The 27,290-nt window shown below is 56.9% G+C and overlaps 1 protein-coding gene across 3 annotated transcripts in view; it reads right to left on the bottom strand.

Moving 5' to 3' along the window:
• Positions 1 to 27,290, bottom strand: part of KCNIP3 (potassium voltage-gated channel interacting protein 3) — an 84,203-nt gene that overhangs the window by 37,063 nt on the left and 19,850 nt on the right. The gene's annotated exons all lie outside the window — the stretch shown is intronic.

The raw sequence follows: 27,290 nt of genomic DNA, 5'->3' as shown, positions 1-27,290 counted from the left end.
GAGACAAGTAATGAGAAGTCAACCTTGATTAGTAGGTGCCGGAAGTAACTGCCCTATAAAATGCCATCAAGTGCCAGCAATGCCCTTCTGCCATGGATATTGGCCAAACTGGACAGTCTCTACGAGAAATAATTAATGGACACACATCCGAGATCCGAAAAGGCAACACAGAGAAACCTGTTGGGGAACATTGTAACTTGCCTGGGCCCTCGTTAAGGGATCTCAAAGACACTGTTATTTCAAACCAATTTCACAAGCCAGTGCGACAGGGAAGCTGCAGCACTTCATTTCATTGACAAGTTTGATTCCTACAACAGAAGTCTAAGCAAAGGCATTGGCTGGATGCCCTGCTACATTCCACACCCTAGTGACATAGAAAACCAAGCATAGGGGACGTAGAGTGGGTACTAAGTATTATCAGCTTCATTCAGCATGGGCTGGAGCATAATGACCTACGAGGAGAGGCTGAGGGAGTTGGGTCTGTTTAGTCTGCAGAAGAGAAGAGTGAGGGGGGATTTGAGAGCAGCCTTCAACTTCCTGAAGGGAGGTTCCAAAGAGGATGGAGAGAGGCTGTTCTCAGTGGTGACAGATGCAGAACAAGGAGCAATGGGCTCAAGTTGTGGTGGGAGAGGTCCAGGTTGGATATTAGGAAAAACTATTTCCCTAGGAGGGTGGTGAAGCGCTGGGCTGGGTTCCATAGGGAAGTAGTGGAGTCTCCATCCCTAGAGGTGTTTAAGTCTCGGCTTGACAAAGCCCTGGCCGGGTTGATTTAGTTGGAATTGGTCCTGCCTAGAGCAGGGGGCTGGACTTGATGACTCCTGAGGTCTCTTCCAGCTCTATGGTTCTATGACACATTGACAATTTCTGTCCCTGTTTTTTTCTTCTTTTTCCTCCTTTCCCCCTCCCCCAATCCCCTCTCTGTGCTATTTATTTGAAAGCTGGACCCCTTAAACTCCAGTCATCTGAAGAAGTGGGCTGTGCCCACGAAAGCTCATGATCCCATCTACATGTGTTGTTAGTCTCTGAGGCAGGGCTACTCAACACACGGGCCCCATATAGCCTGCGGCCCACAGTGCAGTTTGGGTTCACGCAGGGCTCAACATGCGGCCGGAGGGGGGAGGGGATCCTTTGAACATGGCCTCCACCGGGAACACGCTCCACAACCAGTCAATAGAATGGTCTTCTGCTGAGATGCGTTGTAGTCGTTAAATTCCTGGCCTGTCATTGCTCATTAAAAGTGCTGGCATGTGGCTGGAAATGGGAGATCTATTGTATTTTGGTAATATCAGCAGAACAGGCTTAAATGGGGCCTGCGTGTTGTATAGTCTTGCCGTAATCTTTATATTCACGCCCGTCAGGGTGAAAGAGGCTATTTGCATATATTTGCATATATATTTGCATGTCTCTGCAACCACACTTAAGTTGCATGTGCTGTGAGTGTCATTGTGGCCCCCGGGGCTTCCAAAGTTGAGTAGCCCTGGACCATTCGTTGTTTTTTAAGTTTTTCCATCTGCAGACCAACCCGGCTTCCCCTCCGAGATTTCCCTGCAAACAAGCTGTTCCACAGTCCTCCCTCTCTACAGTTTCCTGCCCTTTCCTCCGATGCAGCTGGAACAACTGACTGCTGGAGACGGAGGACTGGGCCCCTACTCGGATCCAATCCAGTAGTTCCTGCTTGCTATCCACGTCCTCCTCAGGCCGTCCCTGCAGGACATGGTCTATGGGGCTTTCCCCGTCTTTGCAGCACCAGGAACGAAAGCATCACCCCATGGAGCCAGCTTGCCCAAAGAGGCTGGGAAAGCCACTGACAGAGATCGGTGCGCACCAGCCCTGTGCGCTTTCCACAGCAACGAGCCGTCAATGAGCAGCATGGGGTAAAACACGGGGACGAGCCCTTTAATAAAGCAGTGAGGTCTGGTAGCTCCACCCACCGGGGGAGGAGCCTTTGAGTCCAGGATGGGGATGTTCGATATCGGTTCATTGAACAGTCAATTAACCCCGTGAATTCTTATTGGTTAGTCGACTATTCTATCGTCCCGGGGGTGGGGCTGGCAGCCAGTGCGCTCCGGCTTCACTCCCAAGAAGCCTCCTATCACTCCGTGCTGCTGTCTCTGTATCAGAGGCAGCTGCACAGGGTGCCAGGCGGGAGCTGGTCCGGGAGGGGAGCCAGGTTAAAAACCGGCTCCCCTCGCGGACCGGCTGCCTGTTGCCCTGCGCTGCTGCCTCTGATAAAGAGGCAGCAATGTGGGGGTGGCAGCAGCCCCTGTCTGGGGGAGGGGTCTGATCTCCTGGACTTGGAGTGAGCCAGGACTGAGCTGGGCTGCCAGCCCACCCAGATAATACACTTGAAATGCAGAGCTGCAGGGGTACCCAGCTTGAGCCAGGACTGAGCCAGGCTGCTTCCCAGCCTGCTGAAAAATGTACTGATGGGGGAGGGAAAAGCGGGTAATCTATAGCATTAACCGATACATTTTTGCTTATTGGTTAATCGGTTACTTGAGTGCACATTTACATCCCTAGTACAGGGCAGACATCCCCTCCCTGCCAAAAAAAACCCTCATGGTGAAGGAGCTGGGTGGGCAGCTGGACTGCATGATGCTAAGCAAAAGAGGAAGGGACCAGGTCTTCTCTCGCCTCCTCTGACAGACTCCTCCTTAAAGGGGAGGAGTGACTTGCAAGCCCCGCCTCCTCAATTAAAGAGCCAGGCCTGTTTTAACCATCTTCATTCTCCTGGTGTCACATGGAACCAAAAGAGACAAACGACATTTCAGAAGGCAAAGGAGCTGGCTGTCAAATTGCACCAGACCACACCCAAATAAAAGGTTGTATTTGATTCCCCCCCTTCCGCACTAATTACCGCCGCTGGATCCCACCGCGACTCTTGGAGAAAGCCTTTTAACTCAATTAGCGGCAGCTTTCGTTAGTGCGTGGCGTGTTTAAGCGAAACCTGAGCAATGTTTATTTCGGATCTAAACTGTCATTTGCAGGCAGGGCCTGACTCAGATCCAGGGCTAATCAGCGATGGGGCCGCTAATGCAATTTGGTCGGCCTCATTCCGGAGGCCTCTCCCGTGGAAGGCAGGGAGGAGGAGAAATGAAAGCGGGGGGAGCATGAAAGCCAAGGGGGAAGAAAGCGGGAGAAGAAAAGGAGTGAGCACGGAACGTGATGGATGGAGAGCACGGGGAGCGTGGCGGTGAATTCACTGAGCCGGCATTTTCAACTTTGCGTTTCTAGACAATTAGCGCCGTGAATTATTAAAGACCCAAAAGGAAAGAGGCTGTTTTAATAAAGGATGAGTAAGCAAGTATTGTTCCACCGGGGGGCGGGGGGCTGTGGGGGAGAGCAGGATCGAAGGGAATCAATCAGTGCCTTGCTCCCTGCTCCATTCTAATGGCTGCAAATATTTACTCGGTTTTATTGTTGTGTGTTGAGCTATGTCCCTGGGTCCCCGCCAACCGGGTACTTAACACAGGCGGTCGATGAGTAACACGGGCCAAATTGGGCCTCAGGAACGCAGGGGGTGGAGGGGATTGCAAATTTGAATGTCGTCATGCATCATCTGCGGCCCCTCTGCTGTTAACAGTAACTTCACCGAGATCACAGCCCCATTGCGCTAGGAGCTGTACACACACAAAGCAAGAGACCGGCCCTGACCCTGGGAGCTTAGGCTCTAAACAGAAATGATTTTATGCCCATTTTACAGATGGGAAAACCAAGGCACGGAGACACGAGAAGCGACTAATAAGACTGGGATTTTCCAGCTTAGAAATGAGGAGACTAAGAGGGGGTGTGATCAAGGTCTATAAAATCATGACTGGTGTTGAAAAAGCAAATAAGGAAAAGTTATTTAGTTTTTCTCATAACACAAGAACTAGGGGTCACCAAATGAAATGAATAGGTAGCAGGTTTGAAACAAACAAAAGGAAGTATTTCTTCAAACAGCGCATAGTCAACCTATGGAACTCCTTGCCAGAGGATGCTGTGAAAGCCAGGTCTTTGAGGCTGTCTACACAACAGCATTTTTTTAGAATAACTAATGTTATTCTGAAATGAAGTAGACGTCTACACAGCAAGCAGTTATTTTGACATAAAGTTGAAATAATGGAAAGATGGAAGACTTCTTACTCCGACTCCTGTAACCCTCCTTTTAGGAGGAGTAAGGGAAGTCGGAGGAGCGCTCTACCTTCCTGCGGTGCAGACAGTGCCAACAGCTGAAATAAGCTATTTTGACTTCAGCTACACAACGGACGTGGCTCAAGTTGCGTCGCTTATTTCAGCTTTCGCCCTGCTGTGGAGACGGGCCCTAACAGAGTTCAAAAAAGAGTGTGGTAAATTCATGGAGGACAGGTCCATCGATGGCTGATAGCCATTGGCAGGGATGGTGTCCCTTGCCTCTGTCTGTCAGGGGCCGGGGAGGGACCACTGGATGGTTCCCGGTTCTGTTCCCTCCCACCCCGGCACTGGCCAGTCGGCACACAGGACCCTGGGCGAGATGAACCTTTGTTCTGACCCCGTGTGGCTCTTCTGATGTTCTTCCGTCCCACCTGGCAGGGGAGGCTGCAGAACCAGGAATGGTTCTCAGGAGAGTGGAGCTCAACTCTAGCTTCTTAGCCGCACGGTCCCGTTTCCTAGCTGCCTGCCAAATCTGCACCCAACAACCGAGCCTCGCCCGGGACACAGCTCACTAGGATGCACCTGGGGCAGTGACCTCAGACAACTGGAAGGGACCTCGAGCCGCCCTCGAGCCCAGCCGGCTGATCTGCGGCAGGGCTACGGAGGAGGCAGACTGTCCCCGGCAGGTGGTTGTTTAACCTGCTCTTAAAACCTCCAGTGATGGAGACTTCAGAGCAATGGGAGGGGGGCTTAGCTGGGCAATTGCGGGGGGGGGGGGTTGGCTCCGGGCCCTCTGGAAGGGGCGGGGCCTCAGGCAGAAGGGGCGGAGCTAGAGGTAGCCAGACCTCAGCACCACCTGGACTGTGCCAGGCCTCCCCCCTCCCCCCCAGCCCTCAGACCATGCCGCAAGGGGTTCTGGAGGGGATTTAAAGGGCCCAGGGTTCCAGCTGCCGCTGTTGCCCCCCTTTTAAATCAGCAGGACCTGGTGGACTGAAACTTCTTGCTGGCAAAGGGGGACTCCAGAGCACTGAGGACCTGGCCAGCAACTGGGACGTGTTCCCAGGGCTAGGTGACCCCGGTTCCCATTAGCCCCCCGCAGCGCCGGGCGGTTCTCGGTGGAGGAGCCCTGCATTGCGAGGCTATGCAGCCTGGCGAGGCAGGAGGGTGTGGACGGTGCCGCTGTCCATCGGCAGATCCCGGGCCCACAGTCCCTGCCGTGCCACACTCCGGGCGGCCGACTTCAAACCGGGGCTTGCAACGCCGGGGCTGGCTCCCTTGCGAGGCCTCGTGCGAGTGGCGCGTCGCCCCAGCGACAGTCCCCCGAAGTCACGGCGCCTGGCTGCCCATCGACTAGGCTAGAAGGGCCTCTCTCCTCCAGCCGCCAAGGGGTGCAGGTCCTGGCTCCCCACTTCTAGCCCGTCTGGTTCCCAGGGCACTACCCCGCCCCTCCCCGGCCATGGGTAGGACGTTCCTATGGGTTAAGCCACCCTTTAGGGCAGGTTAAGAGAGAGCAGCCAATGGCTGCTCCATGAGCTGTGACTCAGGAAGGCACAAGCCCCCGGCTGGCGGATGCTTCAGCACATACAAGGCCATAACCCCTCCCTGGATGGGACCCGATTCCCCTCCACAGGGCCGGCCAAGCACCCCAGTACTGGAGTCACGCAGAGCCTGGGAGGATAAAGAGGCCGGCAGCTCAGTATGAGTCTCCTGCCTGCACATGGCCCTCGGAGGGTTGCCCAGAGAGCCGACCCGAGAAGCCTGGCCCAGTCTCCCAGGTTGGAAGCCAGGTCTTTGCAGGGCCGTCCTTCGGACGTACGGGGCCCTACCGGGGCTGTGAAACCGGGGCCCCAACGACAGCCCGGGGGGGGGGGGGGGAGTGTTGCTGACGACTATGAAATCACAGCTCTAAAAAATCAACACATAACGGCTACGTCTAGACTGGCAGGATTTTCCGCCAATGCTTTTAACGGAAAAATTTTTCCGTTAAAAGCCTTTGCAGAAAAGAGCATCTAGATTGGCAAAAGCATTTTTTGCGGAAAAGCGTCCGTGCCAATCTAGACGCAGTTTTGCGCAAGAAAGCCCCGGTCGCCATTTTCGCCATCGGGGCTTTTTTGCACAAAACAATACCGCATTGTCTACACTGGCCCTCTTGCGCAAAAGCATTTACGCAAGAGGGCTTTTGCCCAAATGGGAGCAGCATAGCATTTCCGCAAGAACACTGACAATCTTACATGAGATTCTTGCGGAAATTCAAGCGGCCAGTGTAAAAAGCAGCTGCTTTTGCGGAAAAACTTGCCAGTCTAGACGCAGCCAATGAGTTTTAAACCAGCTTTCAAACTAAGGACCTGTAGCATCACAGAATCCTAGAACGGGTAGGGGCCTCGAGCAGCCATGAATTCCAGGCCCTGCCCTCATGGCAGGACCAAGCACCAGCTAGATGCGAAGTGGGCAAGATCCAGCCCTCAGGCCACCGGATCTGGCTGCCAGGCTGCCCCACTGGGACCTTCAGGCACAGAGCAGCCTCACACTGCTTTGAGCAGCTGGCTGCTCCCTGTGGCTCTTTGCTCTGGGTGTTGGGGGGCGGGGGAGGAGAAGGGGAGGCTTTGCGGAAACTGGCCAATGGGAGCTGAGAGATTTCACTAGAGGCAAGGGCAGTGCACAAATCCTCCTCTTCTCCGGAGCAGAGAGCCACAGGGAGCAGCCAGTCGCTTTGAGCAGCCTGCGGCTACAGCAGGCAGGGGGCCTGCTTCGGGGTCCTGCAGGGCTGGGAGCTGCCCAGGTAAGTGCCTCCCAGCCACAACCTGGCTCTGGCATCCCAGCCCCTCCATCCCCCCAACTCCCTTCCCCAGGTCACCATCCAAACCCTCTGCACCCCCTCCCCTCCTCCTCCAGGGCACAACTCCCTCCTAAAGCCTACATCCCTCCCCCAGGCCAGAATCCTCCTCTGCACCCTTATCCCCTCCCGGACCCTGCACCCCAATCCCCCGCCCCAGGTCACAATCCCCTCCTTCACCCAAACTCCCTCTCAGACCCCACACCCCAGTCCCCTACCCCAAGCTCCCTTCTGCACCCAACCTCCATCCCAGGCCCCGCACCCTCCATAGAGAAGTGTGGCCCTTGATTACTTACCAAAACCTCATCAAAAATTGTTACCCACCCCAATCTAGATCATCCCTGATGGGTTTTTATCTAATCTGCTCTTAAACACCCCCCATGCTGGACATTTTACAACCTCTCCAGGCAATCTATTCCCGTGTTTCACCACCCTGACAGGCAGGGAGATTTTTCTGATGTCCAACCTAAACCTCCCTGGCTGCAATTTAAGCCCATTGCTTCTTGTCCTGTCCTCAAAGCCCAAGGGGAACAATTTTTCTCCCTCCTCCTTGTAACACCCTTTTAGATACCTGAAAACTGCTCTCATGTACCCTCTCCGTCTTCTCTTTTCTAAACTAAACAAGCCCAATTCTTTCAGTCTTTCCTCCTAGCTCACGTCTGCTAGACCTTGAATCCTTTTTGTTGCTCTTCTCTGGGCCATCTCCAATTTTGCCACATCTTTCCTGAAACGTGATGCCCAGAATTGGACATGACACTCCAGCTGAGGCCTAATGAGGGCAGAGGAAGAATTACATCTCGACTCTTGCTTACAACATGTCTCCCAGGATCAGGTTTGCTTTTTTTGCAGCCGTGTCCCACGGTTGACTCCTGTTTAGCTTGTGGGCCACTCTGACCCCTAGATCCCTTTCTGCCGTTCTCCTTCCTAGACAGTCACTTCCCATTCTGTGTGTGTGACACGGATTGTTCCTCCTGAGCGGAGACGACCACAGTAAATCCAGAAACTGGCAGGGGATATCGGAGGCTGGCAAATGCCAGAGAAATGGCTTCATTGCCACTGGCCTGGCTTGTTCACAGGTCCAGGGTCAGGCCGGCTTTGTCCCTTTTCAGTGAACTAGCTCCCCTCTGGAGGAAGTGAAGCCACAGAGCCGGGATGGGAGGAGCGGGTGGGTGGACATTAAGACCCAGCGGTGCCCCAAATCTTCAGGTGCCCCTGGCGGCTGCGCACGCTGCGTGTGGGTAAGGCTGGCCTGGGTGTTTGGGTCTGCAGGCAGCGTAGCCCTGCTGATCCCTGTGCAGTCACGTTCGGCCTGAGCCACGCCACGGTGCCTCGCACTCTGGGCTGGACTCCCCTGCCAAGTTACAGGACTGGGTCCCAGCCTGCCCCGCAGCCGGCAAGCCATGAACACCAGCTGGCTGGCCCACGAGGGGGCGCGAGCCAGCCCCCGGCCCGCCCAACTCGCCAGTGACCAGCCCAGCCCCTGCGGCACGGGCTCCGAGCGACACGCCCCCGGGAGGCGAGTAGCCGAGGCGTTATTGTGCAGCGTGGTCCCCCCCTCCCGAGGGCAGAGACTCAATTCCTTGCTGCCACGCGGGCACAGAGGAGGGGGTCCAGCCACCCCACAAACTACCCCTGAGAGCCGGAGCCCTACCCAGACCCCAAGCCTCACGCGCGAGCCAGTGTCCCTGGATCATCCAATCTGATTTCTTGTCTAGCCCAGGCCAGCGACCCCCCCCCCAGCTCCCGCATTCCCCCCCAAACATGACCGACCATCAGCAGGGACACCTGGCTGCATTACTGTGGGTGGCAGCCCGAGGCCCCCCCCTCCGCCAGGGAGAGGAGAAAGCCAGGGGCACCCAGATAATCCTGCCATGCCCCTGCCCCCCCGCGCGGCGGAGGAAAGCGAACTCCCGCCCCCCAGGTCACTGCTGTGGGGAAATTCCTTCCCAACCCCACGCACGGGGAGACCCTCAGCATGGGAGCAAGCACCCGCCGGCCGGGTACCACTCCGAGCCTGGGCTCTCCCTGCCCAGGGATTAACCACCCAGAGGACATGGGGTGGGGGTGAACCTGGGAGGCTCTGAGCACGCCCTGCCCCCACTCGAACAGGCATCGGATTGAGCCGTCGTGCACGGGGCGTTTCTACGGTCGTTTTCACCAGGCGGTGCCGGCCCCTCCAGCGCCAATGTCCTGCCAGAGCCGCTGCCGTGCACGCGACAGCCGCGCCCCTCGCCGCTGAGGCAGACGGGGCCCCGCGGCCAGAAATCCCGGCTGAGGAAGCCGCGGGAGCGGAGACTCTCCGGCTGCAGCCGACAGGCTGGGAAACAGGGTCTGTTGCCGGACCAAGCCCGATGGCTTCACCAGAGGAGCTGCAGCCGGCGGGATATTTCTGGGACTCGTAAAGCTGCTGGGGATGCCTGGCAGGAGCTGGTTGGAGTCAGGCAAATGAACTTTACGGGGCACCTGATCTAGTGGATTCTGAGATCTGTAGGCTTGGCCAGTCACCCTGAGCGTGCCCCTGACTATGCATCTGCAACATGAAGATAACACACCCTACGCAGGGGAGAGAGGCGGGCAGCAAGCTCTACAGGGAAGAGACAGTTGCTGATTACATCTGGCCCTTGAGCTCACGGGGCTGCAACCAATCAGGCCTCTGCAGGTCTTGGCTCCCTGCTAGCCTGAGGAACTAGGCTAGAACATGGGAGACCCAGGTCAGGTCGCTGCCCTGCCACAGATGTCACATGTGACCTTGGGCGTGTCACTTAATCTCTCTGCTGTTGAGTTCCATCTCTGTACAATGGGGACAAAGCCCTGCCTCACAGGCATGTTGTCCGAGTGTGAGGCACTCAGCAGAGGACCAGAGAGGTACCCAGGACACAAACACGCTGTCCCAAAGAAAGCAGGAGCCTCTTTAACAAGGAAGGTGCCCCAGCCGGCATGGCAATTTAAAAGCGATTTGCTCCTTGCACACATGGCAAGAGCGGCCTGTGGAGCTGTTTAGCCATTCCCATTAACGGGAAACGGTTTGCCCTCGCCTGTTCAATACAGAAGTCACCCAATCCAAGAGACGTGTCCTAGAATGCAACAGAGGCACCTTGGGCTAGCGCGCCGGGATCAGAAATCACGTTGCTTTCGTGGTTACGGTGACGTCTCAGCAGTGCTCGGGGTTGCTATAAAGGGAGACGTTCAGCGGTACACAGCACACAGTGAGATGCCACGAGACAGGGAATTACATCTACCCGCCCCTCCTGGCACAAATTACAGTGGGATGCTAAAAATAGCCCGAGAGAGTGTTAAAATTGGGCTGTGGAGGATCACGTTAGTGACATTAACCAGACTGGACACTCCTGCCCTCTAGTGGATGAAACGAGAACTGTTCATCCATGTGTCCTACACCCCAGACAGCTTATGGTGATTTTCTTGCACTCCAGTAGTAGGGCCTTGTGCGTTTGGAGGTGGCGTTCCAACCCTTCTGTCACCAGAACATTCCACGTGGCTACCGACCTGCAGCCCATAGAAACATCAAGTGGTCTCCGATGTTTTAGGCCATCACGGATGTGAAGATGCAAAACACTGGCGTGGTCTGCGCTGCTGCCCCCAGCCTCCCAAAAATCACGAGGCTGGCCCCACATAATCACGAGACAGGCTTAAAACAAGCATGAGATTTTAGAAATAGTCGTTATTGACGTTTTTCCCTGTGCTGGCTGGTTTGAGCTTTGGCGGTACAGTCTCGCTACATTCCCAATCGTTTCTCCGCCATGCTGACGAGACGATTTTTAAAACGAAAGCCGAGATTTTAATGCCATCTCCTGTCTCCAGGAGCTAACGGTTTTTTAAAAAGAGCCCCAAATCATAGAAATCCAGGGCGGGCAGAGACCTCAGGAGTCATCCAGTCCCGCCCCCTGCCCAAAGCAGGACCAACCCAACTCCATCATCCCAGCCAGGGCTTTGTCAAGCCGGGACTTAAACACCTCTAGGGATGGAGGTTCCACCCCCTCTCTAAGGAACCCAGCCCAGCGCTTCCCCTCCTTCATATCCAACCTAGACCTCCCCCACTGCAACTTGAGCCCATTGCTCCTTGTTCTGCCACCTGCCCCCACTGAGAACAGCCTCTCGCCAGCCTCTCTGGAACCTCCCTGCAGGGAGTTGCAGGCCGCTCTCAAATCCCCCCTCCCTCTTCTCTTCTGCAGACTAATAAGCCCGAATCCCTCCGCCTCGCCTCGTAGGTCAAGTGCTCCCGCCCCCAAATGTGCAACCCTATTCCGTCCTGCCCTCCTCGGGGGCCGTCTGCCGTTCCTGGCCATGGGCGCAGCCTGCCAGAGCCTGAAGTCGGCTTTGGAGCAATGTTTATGACGCAAATGCTCTCTTTGGGGTGAAATTCAGCCCTGGCCTGGCGACCCGCAGCAGGAGCACTGTTAAGTCCCATTTAGGCCCCATAGGTGCAAGCCCCCCCAATTCGAACCACCAGGATGGAGCTGCTAGTTCAGAGTCCCACACCCCACTGGCTCTCTTGCGCCCTAGCGGAGGCTCCTGGTGTTAACTTGACCTGCCATCAAAGCTGCCCCGGGGTTGCTTACGATCTACTGACCATCTCCCCGAGGAAGATCACGAGGCTGGGAGCCAGCCGTCACCCCCGCACTTAAGAGATAAAATCATGGAAGTGAAACTTCAGGGCCCCGTGCTCAGCAAAACTGGTGCAGCTTTAATGGGTTCAAATCGTTCCGGGCACGGGTGAAGTTTCCTTCAAGTTTGCACTTTTACGAGCCATCCATCAGCCAGTGGTGGAGCGAGACGCTGTCAGCGCAGCTCCTGAGCGATGTGTCAGCACAAGGACTTGGGGTTCCCGGCAGGGGCGGGGACGTGGAGTGGGGGGGGGAGCCAAGCCCAGGTGGACGGATCTGCGAGTTTGGGGGCAGATCGGAAACTCAGCCAGGCATTTATGAACTGGAAAACTGCTTGAGGAATGCAGCTAGGTCTGGTTTTTCCTTTGTCTGGGCCCGGTGGTGGGGCAGGGACTCCTTTAGGGTGGGGAATCTGGTGGGGAGGGAGCTTCAGAGGAGCAGGCAGGGGCCTGCCAGCCATGCAGCATCAGAGACAGTTACGTGCCTCTCGCCTGTGCTTTGTACAGCACCTGGCGCAGCGGGGCCCAGATCTGCTTGGGGTGATGTGTGTAAAGCGCTGGCTGGTTCCTGGCCCAGCAGAGACCCACTGTCACAGCCAGAAGCTCTTTCCAGGTGGGTAGATTGTCCGAATGCAAACAATTCCTCAGTCTGCACTGGACTACAGCTCCCAGGCCACGTTCCCTGGAAACTGTGCACTTGGGCCACCGCCCAGGAGAGAGTCAAAGCTGCTTGGCTGATGAGCAGAGCACCCACAGCCCGCCGTATGAGTTTCTATGGGTGGTGCACACCTGCACATGCATCAGTGCACAGAACAAAATTTAATCCACACACAGATGGAAAACGTTAGAGGGAACATTGCTCCCGGGTTCTTTTCCTCCTTTGCTTCTCAGTCCTTCCTGCCCCATTCTGCTTTGCACCTTTCGGGTTTTCACCCTGGATTTCCTTTTTCACAGGAAGTTTCCCAGGGAGCTGACTTCCTGGCCCTGCAGCTTCTGCCATTCTTCTGTTCTGCCAGCTCCTTAACATAACAGCAGCCAGACTGGGTCAGACCAAACGTCCATCTAGCTTGGCATCCCGGCTTCTGACAGGTGCCCCAGAGGGAGCGAACAAAGCAGGGAATCATCCAGTGATCCCTCTTCTGTCACCATTCCCAGCTTCTGACAAACTGAGGCCAGAGTCACCCTCCCTAACCATCCTGGCTAACAAGAGAGAAACTCCTGCACTCAACTAGGATGGATGGCTGTTATCCGGGAACACAACACCCTCTTTACAGCATGACTAAAATAAACACCCTAACAGCAGCTCCTATGGCCAGGTTAGGGCCAGATCTGAAATGCAGACAACCGCCTGGGATCTATCAGCCAGCCCAGACGTAAGCTCCCATCTGAATCCACACTGAAATCCAGTGGCCGTTCCCGGGAGCGCATGGATTCTCTTTCCGGCAGAAACGCCAACTCGCCCAGCAAAACCCCGTTTTCCTGTGATCACGACCCTTGTCTTGGAGCGAGCAAGCCGCACCTGGAACTCTGCCAGAGGGGGGTGTCCTGAAAACGAGCGGGTGAAACCGACCCAGAAGGGTGTGTTAGGAGCCAGCGACCAGCCCCAAAGAAAGCTCACACTGAGACTCACAGGAGAAAATCTCCATTGCTCTTGCCTGGAGAAGCTGCCCATGCAGTGATGAACCAGGCATGGGAAGAAATTAACCGGAGGAGGTTCAACTGACCACCTGAAAAGGTCTCTTAGAAGTGAAATCCACCAGGCTGGGGCATCATCTCCACAGGGGGAAGGGGTAGGAGCCAATGGTCCCACTAATCTTTTCCATCCACACGCAGATTTTTCCACCCACGTGTGGAATAATTGTACATGCACCGAGGCATGTGGGAATGTGCACCACCAGTAGAAATAAAATAACCCAGCTGTGTGCTAATCAGCTGGGTGGCTTTTGAATCTCTCCTGAGCGGCCACAGACGCGCACAGGGAACACTGGTAGGAACCTCATTACTTGCGACTTTTACATTTACCCTGCCGAAGAATGCTAGAAAGGAAAGTGTAGGGAGAAGCCCTCCTCCGAGAGAGGCAGGGTGGTCAGTGCTTTAGCACCTGCCTGGATCCATGTTCAGTCCCCTACACCCGCATAAACCCCCTGGGTGATTTTGGGCCAGTCGCTCAGCCTCCCGGTGCCTCAGTTTCTCCGAGAGCTGGGAAAGGAGCCCTGCCGTACTGAGCAGGGGAGGGCGAGGATCAGTGCAGGAAGGCTGAGATTACAGGGCAATGGGGGCGAACGCAAGACTCTCTTTATTCCCCCTTCCCTGCTTCTTTGCTCTCTGCTCCCCGCGGTTGTATGTTCCCAGCTAACACCGCGGGACAGGCCGGCTACGTCCCTGTTCTCAGGAGTCCCAGGGCACAGGCTGGGGGGCCTGTCAGCCCTTCGTCCTCTCAGTCCCGTGCTGTAGAGCAAAGGGCTGAACTCTGCCACTCGGCCCTGGCCAGCGCCTTGTGAAGGGCTGCTCGCTCCCGGAGCCGAGCCAGCTGCGGCAGCGCGAACCGCCCGGAAAACGAGACAAAACGCCGTGTGCAAGCCGGGAGCAGGACCCGCAACTGCGGCAAGGGCTTAGCCCCCACATCCGGGAGCAGCTCGCCTCCCCCCCGGCCAGCGCGGCCTCCTGCGACGGCCGGGCAGGCAGCAGCGTGCGGGATTCCCGCCAGCGGCGAGCAGGGAGCGGTAAGCGCCAGAACAGACCCGCAGCTGCCAAGGGTCGTCTCTCGCTGCGGCGGCCCCTCGCGCCCCGGGAGTCACGTGGCCAATGCAGGTCCAGGGCTGGGGGGACAGAGGATGGAGGGAGGCAGGCCCGTAGGTGGGGGTGTAAGCACCCCGTGGCCCCCCAAGTAAGCATGCTCCGGCCAGCCGGGGGAAGGCAGGAGCGGCGCGCTGCCCGAACCTCCCTCCTCCACGCTCTGGCCGGGGGAAGGCTGGGGCTGATTTCTCCCCTTACCTGGGGGACCACGGGGGGGGGGGGTATTCACACATTTACAAGAAAAGCACACGCCCCCAGGAAATCCTGCATGCGGGTCTGCGAGGGGACGGCCTCTCCCAAGGCCACGTCACAAGCCCGCGGCAGAAGGGGAATTGATCCCGGGGCTTTCTGGGCGGAGACTCTTTGCTGAGGGATGGGGCCGGGGCAGCCAGGGCGAAGGAAGCAGTGAGCCCCGGCAGCACCCCTGGGTTTCTGGGAGCCAAAACGCCCCCTGGCAAAGATTAGAGCAGCCCCAGGGCTGCTCCGGTTCACGGGCTGCCGGACACGTCTGTGACGACGTACTGAGAGAGAGGCGGGCAGGCACCAGGCGTGGGGCCTCCTGGACGCTGGGTCTCCTGTCTTCCCCCCCCCGGAGCAGGGCCCCTTACCTGTCTGGCGGCACCGGCTCGCGCTGCCTTTGCGGGAGTCCAAGGAGACGCTGCGCCCCCTTTGGCCGAACCGCCGCTGGGCCTCCAGGCTCAGCGTGGCCACCACCCCGCCCATGGCCGGAGAGGGGGGCGGCGAAGGGATGAGGTGCTGGCGGAAGCAGCGCTAAGGAGGGGTCCCTGGCCGGCCGGGAGCAGCCCAGCTGCCCGTCAGTGGCGTGATGGGCGAGAGGAGTGACCAGGGTCTAGCAGGGCTGCCTGTGCTCGGAGAAGGAAGGAGCCGATCAGCTGATCTGCCGGGACGCAGACACACGCGGCCCCGCTGCGGCCTGCCCCAGAATCGTGACTCAGATCATGGCAGGTGGGGCGGGGGGGCAGGCGCTGGGCATGGCCGGCAGCGGCCACGGTCGGGAGGCCTCCCAACGAGCAGCCTTTGCCGGTGCCGCGGCGGCCAGCCCTGCCTGCCCTTTCCCGCACTTCAAACGGCCGCTTCCCGCCGGGCAGATCTGACGCTCCTCGCGCCCACAAAGGCCGGCTGGTGCCAAAGCCGGGCAGGGACAGGACTGGGGTGAGCAAAGGCCGGCGGCTGGAACACGGCCTGCCGGGCCCGGCTCATTAACCCCTTCTCCGCACGCCGAGCAGTCTGGAGGAGACAGCCCGGGACCCTGCTTTGGGCTCCGGCAGCCTGGCTTATTTCACCTACCCAGCCGCCTCCCACCCCCACCCTGCTAGGGCCCATATTAACCCCGTACGGCCCGGCTCGCCCATGGACCCAGCCTCTGGAAGCCTTTCCTTTAGAGACAGGGATGCTGGGCAGGGCTAGCGAACACCCCATGGGCCCTTTCCTTCCCCTCCCCTGGGGGGGGGCACTGTGGCCGGCAGGGGGGCTCGAACTCATGGCTTTTGTCTCCAGAACCACAGGCCTGCACCATTACTAGCCGTGGGGGGCTTCTCTGCTCTTCCCGCTGCAGCCACTAGGCGGCGAGCAGAGCCGAGCACTGGGGTGAGCCGCCGGCCCCGGGGCTGCAGGGACGCGTGGGGCTGACCCTGGGCGGATGGGATGCGAGGCAGGGGGAGGCGTTACCTTCGGCCCCGCCCACAGTCTGCCCCCAGGGTACTGGCTCTAGGTGGTCTGGGGGGCGGAGCGTTGCTGCCCCCAGCGCCTGCCTTCCCCGTGCACCAGGGCTGGGGAGATGGAGCCGCGCACCCCCCCCCGCCCCTTCTCAAGTCCAGGCTGGCTCTGCCAGACCCGGGGCGGGCCAGCGCGTCAGGCCGGCAGCGGGACTGGGATGAAGGCATCCCTGGAAGCAGCCAGCTGGCTGCTCTGCCTTAGCCAGACCCGGGGAGGCCTCCTCGTGGCCCCAGCAGACGTCCGATCTCCCAGGGCTGGTGGCCGTAACAGCCGGGCCAATGAAGAGACTCCTCCTCGCGCCCTCAGCTCCCTGTCCTTGAGAGGCGCGACCCCTCGGCCGCCAGCCCCCGGGGCCGGGGAAGTCGAGACAAATATCGAACGGCCTTCCCAGCCCAGCGCCCTTCATCCCAAGGGCACCACAAGCCCCGCGCCAACGCCGGGGGAATCACGTCCGCAGCTGCAGTGCGGCCACCTCTGGGGTGGAACGGGGCTGCGTCGGAGCAACGGGGAAGTGTCAGGAACCAGCAGGGGCAACTCCAGGGGAAAGGCGGCAGCAACACATACCCCTCGGGGGGCAAGGAGCAGCCAGCCCGGCGCCGGGGCAGCTTTCCTGCCAGGCAGGGCAGAGTCCGTCTTACATCTGCCCAGTAGGTGGCGAGACAGCACCACGTAAGCCGGGGGCTGAGTGTGGGAACTTTTCCCGGGGCAGCCCCCGGCCCAGGGGCCCTATCGCAAGACCCCGCGGCAGCGCGGGCGCCGTTCAAACCGCAGGCCTGAGCCCCGCTCTATGGAGCCACAGGGCTGCTCGAGCGGGGGCCGGAAACACCGCCCCAAGCCTGAGCCCCAGGCACATTCAGCGGGTCACCCTCGGGGACCCCCACCCGGACGTCCCGCCCAGAGGCCTGGGTTACACAGGCCGCAAGCTGCCCCCTCACTGTTCGCTCCCAACCTGGGAAAACACCCCGAGCCCGTCCTCAGCCAGTGTGGATCCTAACTCCCTAGGGCTGCCGTGATTCCCCTGGTCCCCAACCGCAAGTCTCCAGCCCCCGTTACAGCTGCCCTGTCTGGCCCTGGCAGGTCGGCGAGGAGCTGGCTGCAGGGGTGCCGGGAGGGAGGGACCCGTTGTCCTTCCTCGCTTGCATTTTTCTGCTCCGCTGGCCCTGCTCATGTCTCTTGTTCGGGTCACTTATTCCTCGTGCGAGCGCCAAGGTCCCGCGGGGCTTCCACGCTGCAGGAGCTGGCTGCTGCCGGGAAGAGAGGCCCCGGCTGGCCTCAGAGCTCACTGCAGCATCCCGCCCAAGGACCGTGGCTTGCTCCCCGCAGCAGCCATTCCCAGGGCTCAGCTGGCATCTGCCCTGGGTCCCACGTGCAATGCCAGGGCGGGAGTCTGTCCCCAAGCCGTCGGTCACTGGGGGTGGAAATTGGCTGATACTTTGCACGTGGGAAACTGAGGCACAGAGACAAAGGGGAGCGACATGCCCAGAATCACACAGGGAGTCAGTGGCAGAGTCAGGAATCGCTCAAGTCCTGACTCTCAGCCTCCTGGCAGGAACCCAGGCGTCCTGACCCCAGTCCCCCTCCTCTGGAGCAAACAACCTGCCTGACTGGAGATTACAGGAGACCCAGGAGTGCAGGACCATGATGGAGCTGCCACAGCAGCTTCTGACTCCAGCCCCTGCTGTTCTGTGATTGATCTCACAGCCACGCCGAACCAGCCGTGCTAGGTGCTGTACGCACACACACAGCAGGAGTAACTGCACAAAAGAGCTTCACAGTCTAGAGACAAGACAGGCCAAGGGTGGGAGGGGAAACTGAGGCACGGAGAAGCAAAGTGATTCTGGTGTAAGGTCACACAGGAGGCCAGTCTGAGAGCCAGAAATAAAACCCAGGTCTCCTGAGTATCCGCCCATCAAACCGTGCTGTAACCACTACTTGCTACTTCCTCCTTGCAGTCAACAGGGGAGGGAGGAGTTCTTCTCTAACCAAGCACAAAGACTCACTATCCACGTGTGTGCAGGTGTTCCCATGCTGCCCCCATTCCCTCCGCACACCCGCGCGCGCACCCCGACGGAACAACAGCAGACGAGTCACCCTTGTGGACGACTCAACAATTGTTGCTCCTTCTCTGCGCAGGATGGGCTGGAATCGGAGCGGTGGAGCTTTGCGCTGTACCCCAAGGGCACTAAACTCAGCAGCTCAGCAGCCGTTTGCCCTGCCCCGGGGAACACCCTGCCCCAGGCTGGGAGAGGGCTTAGAACAGGGGCTGGCAGAGCTTGAGCGGGGCCAAGACAGAAACAGAGGCTGGCTCTCCAGGGCCAGACAAAGACAACAGGCACCACCCAGCCCCCTCGAATCCCAGGCCGTTGTTCTCACTGTGGGTCTCGGCTATGACCTAGCCATCTCAGGGCAGGAGCACCTCCATTTTCTAAGAGGGGAAACTGAGGCACCAAACTGGAAAGAGACTGGTCACCCAGCGAGATGTTCTAGAACTGAGCCTCTGGAGGCTCTTTATGCAACAGCGGGACAGGGGTGAAGAGCGAGAGAGTTAGGCTCACACCACCTAGGCATGTGCTCCAAAAAGAGATGTTGCTATTGCAAAGGGCAAATTTGTTGTCCCGCCAGGTTACGTCTACATTACAGCACCGTTTCGGGATACCAGAGCATCCCGAAATAGCTATCCCACGCCTGCAGAGCAAGCCCGTTATTTCAAAATCTCACAGGCTCAATATTCCGATGTCCCTGTAAACCTTGTTCCTCAAGGAGTAAGGGGCGTTTTGGAAGAGCAGGTTATTTTGAAATTTGGCACGGTGTAGACAGCGCCAAATTACAGAATAAGCTATTTCAAAATAAGATTCACAATGTGCGTAGCTCCAATTGCAGATCTTATTTCGAACTACAGCGCAGACATAGCCTCGTTTTTGCAGTCATAGGGGAGGTGCCCTTTATATTAAAGGTCTTCTTATAAGCAGTTTAAAACAGCGGGGTAACCCTTTCTAATAAACTAGCCAATCAGTCCGTCATAAGATGGGATTTTCAGGTCTCTCCTCCACATCAGTCTTCTCTCCTGAGCCTCCGGTCTCTCGCTCCGTCTCTCTCTCTCCTCCTCCTACTGCCTCCCTCTCTCTCTCAGCTCTCCTCCGCCTCCTGCCTCTCTCTTTCTCTTCTCTTCCCCCTCCTGCCTCTCACTCGGGGGACCGCGGAGCCCAAATGGCCGTTTGGGCCCCGCGCTCCCCATGCAGCACGGGTCGCCCAGAGGGAACAGCCAGCATTTCAGCAACAGCGCCGCCCAGAGGGAACAGTCAGCATTTCAGCAACAGCGCCGCCCAGAGGGAACAACCAGCATTTCAGCAACAGCGCCCCCCAGAGGGAACAGCCAGCATTTCAGCAACAGCGCCGCCCAGAGGGAACAACCAGCATTTCAGCAACAGCGCCACCCAGAGGGAACAGCCAGCATTTCAGGCAACAGCGCCCCCCAGAGGGAACAGCCAGCATTTCAGGCAACAGCGCCCCCCAGAGGGAACAGCCAGAATTTCAGGCAACAGCGCCCCCCAGAGGGAACAGCCAGCATTTCAGGCAACAGCGCCCCCCAGAGGGAACAGCCAGCATTTCAGGCAACAGCGCCCCCCAGAGGGAACAGCCAGCATTTCAGCGTTACAGACTCTCAGACACTAGGCTACTATATATATGACTAGCCAATTAGCCCGTCATAAGACGGGATTTTCAGGTCTCTCCTCCATGTCAGTCTTTCTCCTGAGCCTCCGGTCTCTCGCTCCATGTCTCCTTCTCTCTCTCCTCCTCCTCCTCCTCCTGCCTCCCCCCTCTCTCTCAGTTCTCCTCCGTCTTCTGCCTCTCTCTCTGTCTCTCTCTTTCTCTTCTCCCCCTCCTGCCTCTCACTCTCTCTCCGCTCTCCGCTGTCTCCATCGGGGATGCACGCTGGTCCAGGCCCCGCCCCCTGGCCGTGTACGTCACTGCCCCGCCCCCTTCCCCTCCTGCCATGGCACTTGGCTGATTTCTGCACCGCTCAGCTGGGCCGTCGCAGGGGAGCAAGCGGCCGTTTGGGCCTCGCACTCCCCATGCAGCACGGGCCGCCCAGAGGGAACAGCCAGCATTTTGGTGTTACAGACTCACAGACACTGGGCTACTATATATATGATGGTAGAGAGTTGGTGAAAGTTTTGCCAAAAAGTTTTTGACTCATTCCTCTCCTCCCCACACCAGAGGCTTTTGAGCAAATGTACAGAAGACATTCGTGGGGGCGGGGGGTGTTGATGGAAAGAAAATAATTCCCCACCCCACCCAGGAAAAGAAAGTCTTGTTTCAAGTCATGTTTGGTTTTGCCGCCTGCCGTCGCCTAGTGGAAAAGGGGAAGGGGAGAAACCAAAGAGCTAAACATTTATTGTTTGAATGAAAAAAAAACCCAGAAAACGTCGAGGTTTTTTTTCAAAACTAGAGAAACAGTTTTGGATTTGGACAGTTTATGAGAAAACACAAAGACACACTTACTGTTTTTCAACCAATTGTTATAACATCGAATAAAGCAATCCACTGTGGTTCAGGCATCTATTATACTGGATATAACCGTCTATAACACACACCTTTGCCCAACCTATTTAGAACAATCAGCTAGTATCTTTTGTACACATCCCCTTCGCAAACAGCCCACAGAAGTCTGAGACTGAAGCCAGAGAGAGGGGTTAAGATTGCGTAGCGTCCTTTGGCTGGCAGCTTTGAGTCTGTTCTCACTCTGGTAGAAGCCAGAAACAAAGACTTACTGAAGTCCACTCTAACTCTGCTTCGAACCATATAATATCAGCCCCTATGGCCCTGTTAACCAGCCTTTTATCCAGTTAACCAGCCCTGTTAACCAGCCTTTTATCCAGTTAACCAGCCTTTTAACCTGCCTGGCTATGTTAGAAAAAACAAATATTTGTTTATTTTTAGCCCACTAGAGTTTTATATCTATTTTTAATTGCTGTCCTTCTACTGATAATTTCTGGGCAATATAGCCAGGTAACTTAGGGTACGTCTACACTACAAAGTTAATTCGAACTAACGGACGTTAGTTCAAATTAACTTTCATAGGCGCTACACTAGCGCTCCGCTAGTTCAAACTTAATTTGAACGAGCGGAGCGAAGCTCTCCTGCAGCCCCCCAATTGCCCCCTCCCCCCAGATGGCAGCCTGCGGCAAGTGCAGCCGGTCTGATGGCCGAGTGGTGTGATGTGCCCAGTGTGGGTACTCCAGGCAATCCAAGCCAGGACTGCTTTGCAAGCAGGGAACCCCTGAGAACTGTCTGTCCGGGGTGGGGGTCGGGTCCCTTTAAGCACAGCCCTCAGCTAGCCTGAGTCAGCAGCTCCACGCTCTAAGTCCTCATCTGATGCCCTGCCGGCACTACTTCCGGCCATCCTTAACCCCGGTTCAGGGTCCACTCTGTGTGGACATGCTAGTTCGAATTAGCAAAACGCTAATTCGAACTAGTTTTTAAGTCTAGCTGCGCTAATTCGAATTAGCGTAGTTCAAATTATCGCTGTAGTGTAGACATACCCTTAGCTACTACATGCTGACTAGTCTGTATGTGCAGCTCTGCCCTCTACTAGATGGAATCAGAATTTCTCATCTGTGTGTCGTAAGCCCTATATTGCTAATGGGGGAGTCTCCATTACATCTAGCCCTAGGGGCCTGTGTTTTAGGAGCGGAAGATCAGAGTTTCTACCACCGTGGCCACCCTGAAGCTGTGACTAGCCTTCCCATACAGCTGCATCACAAACATGAGGTCTTACATAGCCACAGAAATCTGCAAGTCATTTAATGTTCTATGCTCAGGGTGAAGATTTGGAGTGTGCAGACTATACAAACAAGAATCAAAGACTTCTTATTTAAGGAAGTAAGCGAAGGCAGAGACTATATTTAGGATCGGGGGAAGGATTTTGTTTTCAAACTGCGCCCAGAAAACACGGGGCTGTCAACACAACAGCCGCCACTTGCAAAGATAAAGGCAGATTCAGATCTGCAAAGGGATGCTCTGCATTTAATCAGTGTGGTGATTCCTGCCTGCCATGCAGCGCTCGGAGTACAGACCATCTAGCAACTGTCAGGGAATCCATGCGGAAGCTGAATTTTCAGGTGGGCTCATTTAAACTGGAAAAGTTACTTGTGCTATAAAACACGAAGCCGGGGAGATCTAAGTAGGCAGCAGCTCTGGCTTTCCAGTCCCTGGAGACGCCGAGGAGAACAGGTCTGAAATGTTATTTTATCCACAGCATATAAAGCATCACTTAAGAGGCCAGGAGTTTCTGATGCAGCTGCAGAGAAACGCCGGCAGTGGAAAATAAATTCCAAAATTAGGCTCCGTTCTTGTCTATTTTTGTGTCTTTTGATCGTCCACTCCAGGTGTCCACCTTCCCCCTTCCCCCTCCCCAGACACACCTTGGTGGCTGCTGTGAGTTTATAATGGATTTGGTGCCAGTGAAAGGACACGGGTCGACCCTACCTCAAACAAGCAGCAGCGCCACGAACTGCCCCTGCCCGCGGGACCTCGAAAGACCGTGTGTAGATGCCAAGCTCTCCGCTCCTGTGCGGAAACTGACCGGGTAAGAGGAACGCCCAGCAAGTGTAGTGCAGGCCAGCGGGCTGGCAGCTAAGGTTGTAGAGCAGACTCATTATGCTCCCTGTATGTAGTCTCTGTGTCGCCCCATGGGGCGGTCACACCCAGCCAGTGTGTGGGTCACATAAGGAGCCCTGGTGATCAGCTGAGACCTACCCCGTAGCTTGCAATACAACCCTCTGCCACCGGAGCTAGAGTAGGAACTCCAATGGTTGGCAGCAGTAATAGGCTGTTACTCCCTAGTATGGGGGAGGGGAGGGCACACTGAGGTTCAGAAATTGCATGGAGGGCCAGGAGTGGAAGGCTAAGAGAGGCCGTGCCTCTCCCAAACAATCAGGCATGGTCCAGCCAGTGCTCCCATCATACCCCTTGCCTGCCTGCCCAGCCCCCTGACCATCCCCCAGAGACACCCACCCCCTAGCCAACTTCCCTTGCTCCCTGCTCCACAGGGCCCCACCCCTTAGCCAACCCTTCCTGCTTCCTGACCACCCCCTGGAACCTCTGCCCAGCCACAGCTCACAGATGAGGCTACCGGACGGGGGACAGAAGAGGAGGGGCCGGGCGGAGCCGGGGAATGGACAGAAGGGTCCAACAGACTGGATTCCCCCCCCCCCCCCCCGGTAGCTGGTGCACACAGGGGACAACACAACGGGTTACACCCACCAGGGCACTCAGAGCAATTGGTCGCAGTGTGGGCAGGCTGCTGTTTCACGCAGAGAAATTAAATGAAAACGTCCCGCAAGCTCTCTTTTGGGGGCCTGTACCCTCACTAAGGCAATGCCCCCAGGGCGGGGGGAGAGGGGGGAATAAGAGGAGCTCTGACTGAGGATTGTAGCCTGCTAAAATCTCTCTTTCCTATCCTGTCCCTTTCTTGCTATATTTTAGTAGTATGCCAAAAACAAAGGCCTCTTGATTTATCCTGTATGAATTAGCTTTAGCAATAGCATTGTGATCAAGGGTTAAATGATTTTTCTTGTTATTTGATTTTCGATATCTGTCTATGTGCTGTGTAAGAATTACGAAAGATCTCCGGCGAAACCTTCAGCCGGGCCTAGGGACACAGATGGGCTAGGACTCTACAGAGCGTGATTAGAAATAAGTCCCGAACGGCAACGCTGGATTCTCAAGAGCATTTCCAACACTAGACAACTTGGGGCAGGTGAGAAACGTGCCCGTTTGGCTGGCCTGGTCTCGTTAGCGAAGGGCAAAATGGGCGCTGACTTTGGTAAGATGGGGGCAAAGCATCTCACTGGGGTTAATACCTCTGCGTCCAGGGCTGGATTAGGCCAGGCCACGCATGGCGAAGCCAAGGCGTAACCAGAATCAGAGCATATGGGACTAGAAACAGAGCTCAGGCAGAAGTGGGCAGCCCCAAACACATAGGGCAGGCGGTCCAAGCCTGGCTTTGGCTCAGCTCCACACGAGAGAGGCTGAATCGTATTATGAGATGAGGCATCTTCGTTTTTATTATGCTGCCCTCCCATGGGCACCTCAAACTCTGCAGCAGGAGCAGGGTTTGAACTCACGGCCTCCTGCTCTGAAAGCAGGCGCCGCTCGCTTCCAAAGAACTGCCGGCTGCAGCACGGAGACTCCGTTTTAGGCTCCTACCAGTAGATGGCAGCGAATGGAATGACACAGCCGCTCCCTCCGATACGTAACTAATAATACACAACTACAACTAACGCGTTAACAAGGCCCTGTCAGACAACGAGACTTTCAGCCTCAGCACTGGATCATTAGATTACACCCACTCAGAGTGTCAGGCGTTTCTCATTTTTTGGAGAAAAAACTGCTGGAAATCCATTGCAAATGAAACATTTTGTGCCTAGAACACACTGAGAAATAACAGGTCAGGGTTTCTCTACACGGGGACATTTCATTAGAGTATTACAGCAATTGATTCATGGAATGCTTTTCGCACGCACCACTGAAATGCAGCCACCTCTGGGGTGGGGCGCGGGCGCCGTGTGAAAGGATGCAGCAGTGCACGGCCTCAGATTTTTCAGGATGGCTGAAAAACCTTCAACGAAGCTACACAGAGAGTTTGGAGAGGCAGGCGATAATTAACGCCCACGTCGGAATTTGACCGAGACATCACTGTTAACAACCCGTCTCTCCTGAGAAGTGCCAGGGGGTGAGCGAGGCCCCCGAATGGTGAAGACTTCATAGCTCATGCAGAAGATGGCGGCTTTGGTGCCATAGCGCCCCCTAGCGCTAGGCTGGGAGCATTGGCTCAGTAGGCGTTGGCGGGAAGCGCGCCACCTACTGGCTCGGTAAGGAGCATATTTGGTTACGTACGTCACAAGTGTATGTCGAGAATGTATTTCTGACTCTGCGTTTTCTGACCAGGCCACGTGCTGTGGGCTTTCTAGTGTAGATCGTCGAATAGAGAGACGGCAGCCAAGCCCTGAGTGAGATCATCAGAGCCCCTCTCCTCGGCGAGCGCCTCAAAAGCATGTTACAAGCAGAAAGGACCCGATTCTGCTGCTTTTACATGGAGTAGCAATTACTATTGAGGGACCCCTCTGGTTTAGCAGGTCTCTTGAGAGTGCACAGACTAGCCCGTCAGGACTGCAGAATCAGCCCCTAAAGAATTCATCCTTACAGCATCCCTACGAGGGAAGAGTATGCAGGTCACAGTTGCCCCTCCGCTCCTCCCTCCCCCCCATCACTGATATGCAGCTACTTCTGGAGCAGAACAGCAAGCTGCTGAACAGCGCCCAGCAACACTGTCGAACAGTTTAAGATAGAACGTTCAGCAAACTCCAGTTCACTTTTCAGGAGGAACGTAGATCATTTCCTTGGTGTTTGGCCACAAAACAGTGTCAGATGTCTTCAAAAACAAGGGTGTTAATGGCCACAAAAGTCTAGGCTCTTGGCTTTACATGGAACTCACTTCTCTGTGGTGCTTGTCGATTTACCCTTCATCCCTCATGCCCCCTGCATGAGTGTACCCTTCAGGAGCACCCTGCGAGTTAGGAAAGCACGACTATGCCCATTTCACTGGTGCGGAAACCGAGGCACAGCGCAATGTCAATGGTGACAGTGGTAGTCGTGGGACACAGCCGAACTTGAACTATCCCAGGACTGTGGCTTAGCCACAAAACCCCCCTTCCTCTCTCTCGCTATTTCCCTAAGAGCGATCACAACCCCCCGCCCCCACCCCTGCCCCCGCAACTAGAATACCGGTGCCGCTTCCATGCGATTTTGTTTGCAGTTTGACAGAGTTTTTCATGCCCTCATTGTTGCCCCTTGTCCTCCATCCACCATCCTGCCCCCCCCCCCCCCCCCCCCCCGTTCCTTCCGGAGCTTTGAAGTCAATTTCAAAACCCACCATCACCTCCCTGCCCCGAACCGTCCTTTGGACTCCTGCACTGACCAGGGCATGCAACGGAGCATCGATCACCTGAAGGCCAAACACAAGGGGGACTGAACTAGGGGCAGCCAGGCTAAAAGCTGGACCTGCCACAGGCTGAGCTAAAGCCCCCGAGAGGGGGGCAGTAACAGAGTCACGTCCTCTTGGGGTCGGGCACAGAAGGAAGCGCCTCACACGCCCGCACCAGAGGTCGGGTCCCCTTCCTGCCGCTTTAAAATCCCCTCTAGGAAGCCCCAGACACATGGGGGAGACTGGAGATGCCCCAAGGCTCTTAGTCCCCATGTCTGAGTAATCACTGCGGGAACGCTGCCAGCTCCCGTCTACACCCAGGGACCCCGAGGCCCCGGCAGCGATCAAAGCACTTTCCTGAGGTCGGGTGGCCGTGCACAGCTCTGCTGGAGCAGGCCGATGGAGTCTGCGGGTCCCAAGGAGACCAGCCCTGCCCTGCCCCGAAGAGCAGCCAGTCTGCACGCTCCAGCCGGCGGCTGTTAGCAGAGCATCGCTGGGCCGGGCGGCGGCCTGTGCCCGATTCCATGTAACTCAGGAGCACTGGGGCTGGTGTTTAACAAGAGCATCGGCCTCCTCCAGCACACGAAGGGAGAACGGCCAGTAAGAGTCAGTCGGGCAGCCAGGGGCCTCGCAATGGGAGAGAGGTGGGGGGCCAGGAACGCCCGTCTCCGACCAGGTCCGGGAATTGCCAGCAACCAGGAATCTACATGTGCCCGGGACTGGGGAGACTGGAGCGATGAAGGAGCCTCTCTCAGAACTTCCAGCCTCATCGAAAACCAATCCCAACCCGCCTGATCGCTGGGGAGACCCATCCTGTCATGCCGGGGACCCTGCTCCCAAGAGGTCCCACCTGACCTGGCACCTGAGATCCAGCAGCTACTCTCCCTTTCTTGGCGGTCTAATGCCACGGGGCCGGCTCTGCAGCCGTGTCTGTCCAGTCCCACGGCAGCGCCCGATCTCGCCGGTACCTCCTCACCACGCGCCAAAAGGCGTCCTTGCTGCTGGGGGCCTTGGCTGCAGTTTCCTTAAGCGGGGAATCCGAGAGCCCTAGGGCTGGAAGAGTCACCGAGTCCAGCCCCAAACTTCTTGCCTCGTAGCCCCTTAGCTCGACTTGGTCCAGCGCAGACAGCGCCACGAAGGGCGGGTGGACAGACGTGGCTGGTTCAGCCTCACATCTGTCTGTTCTCCACGCCACGGATCCC

The sequence above is a fragment of the Pelodiscus sinensis genome, chromosome 28 (genome assembly GCF_049634645.1).
Source record: "Pelodiscus sinensis isolate JC-2024 chromosome 28, ASM4963464v1, whole genome shotgun sequence".
In the NCBI taxonomy this organism is placed as follows: Eukaryota; Metazoa; Chordata; order Testudines; family Trionychidae; genus Pelodiscus; species Pelodiscus sinensis.
This window is presented reverse-complemented; position numbering and strand designations above follow the sequence as displayed.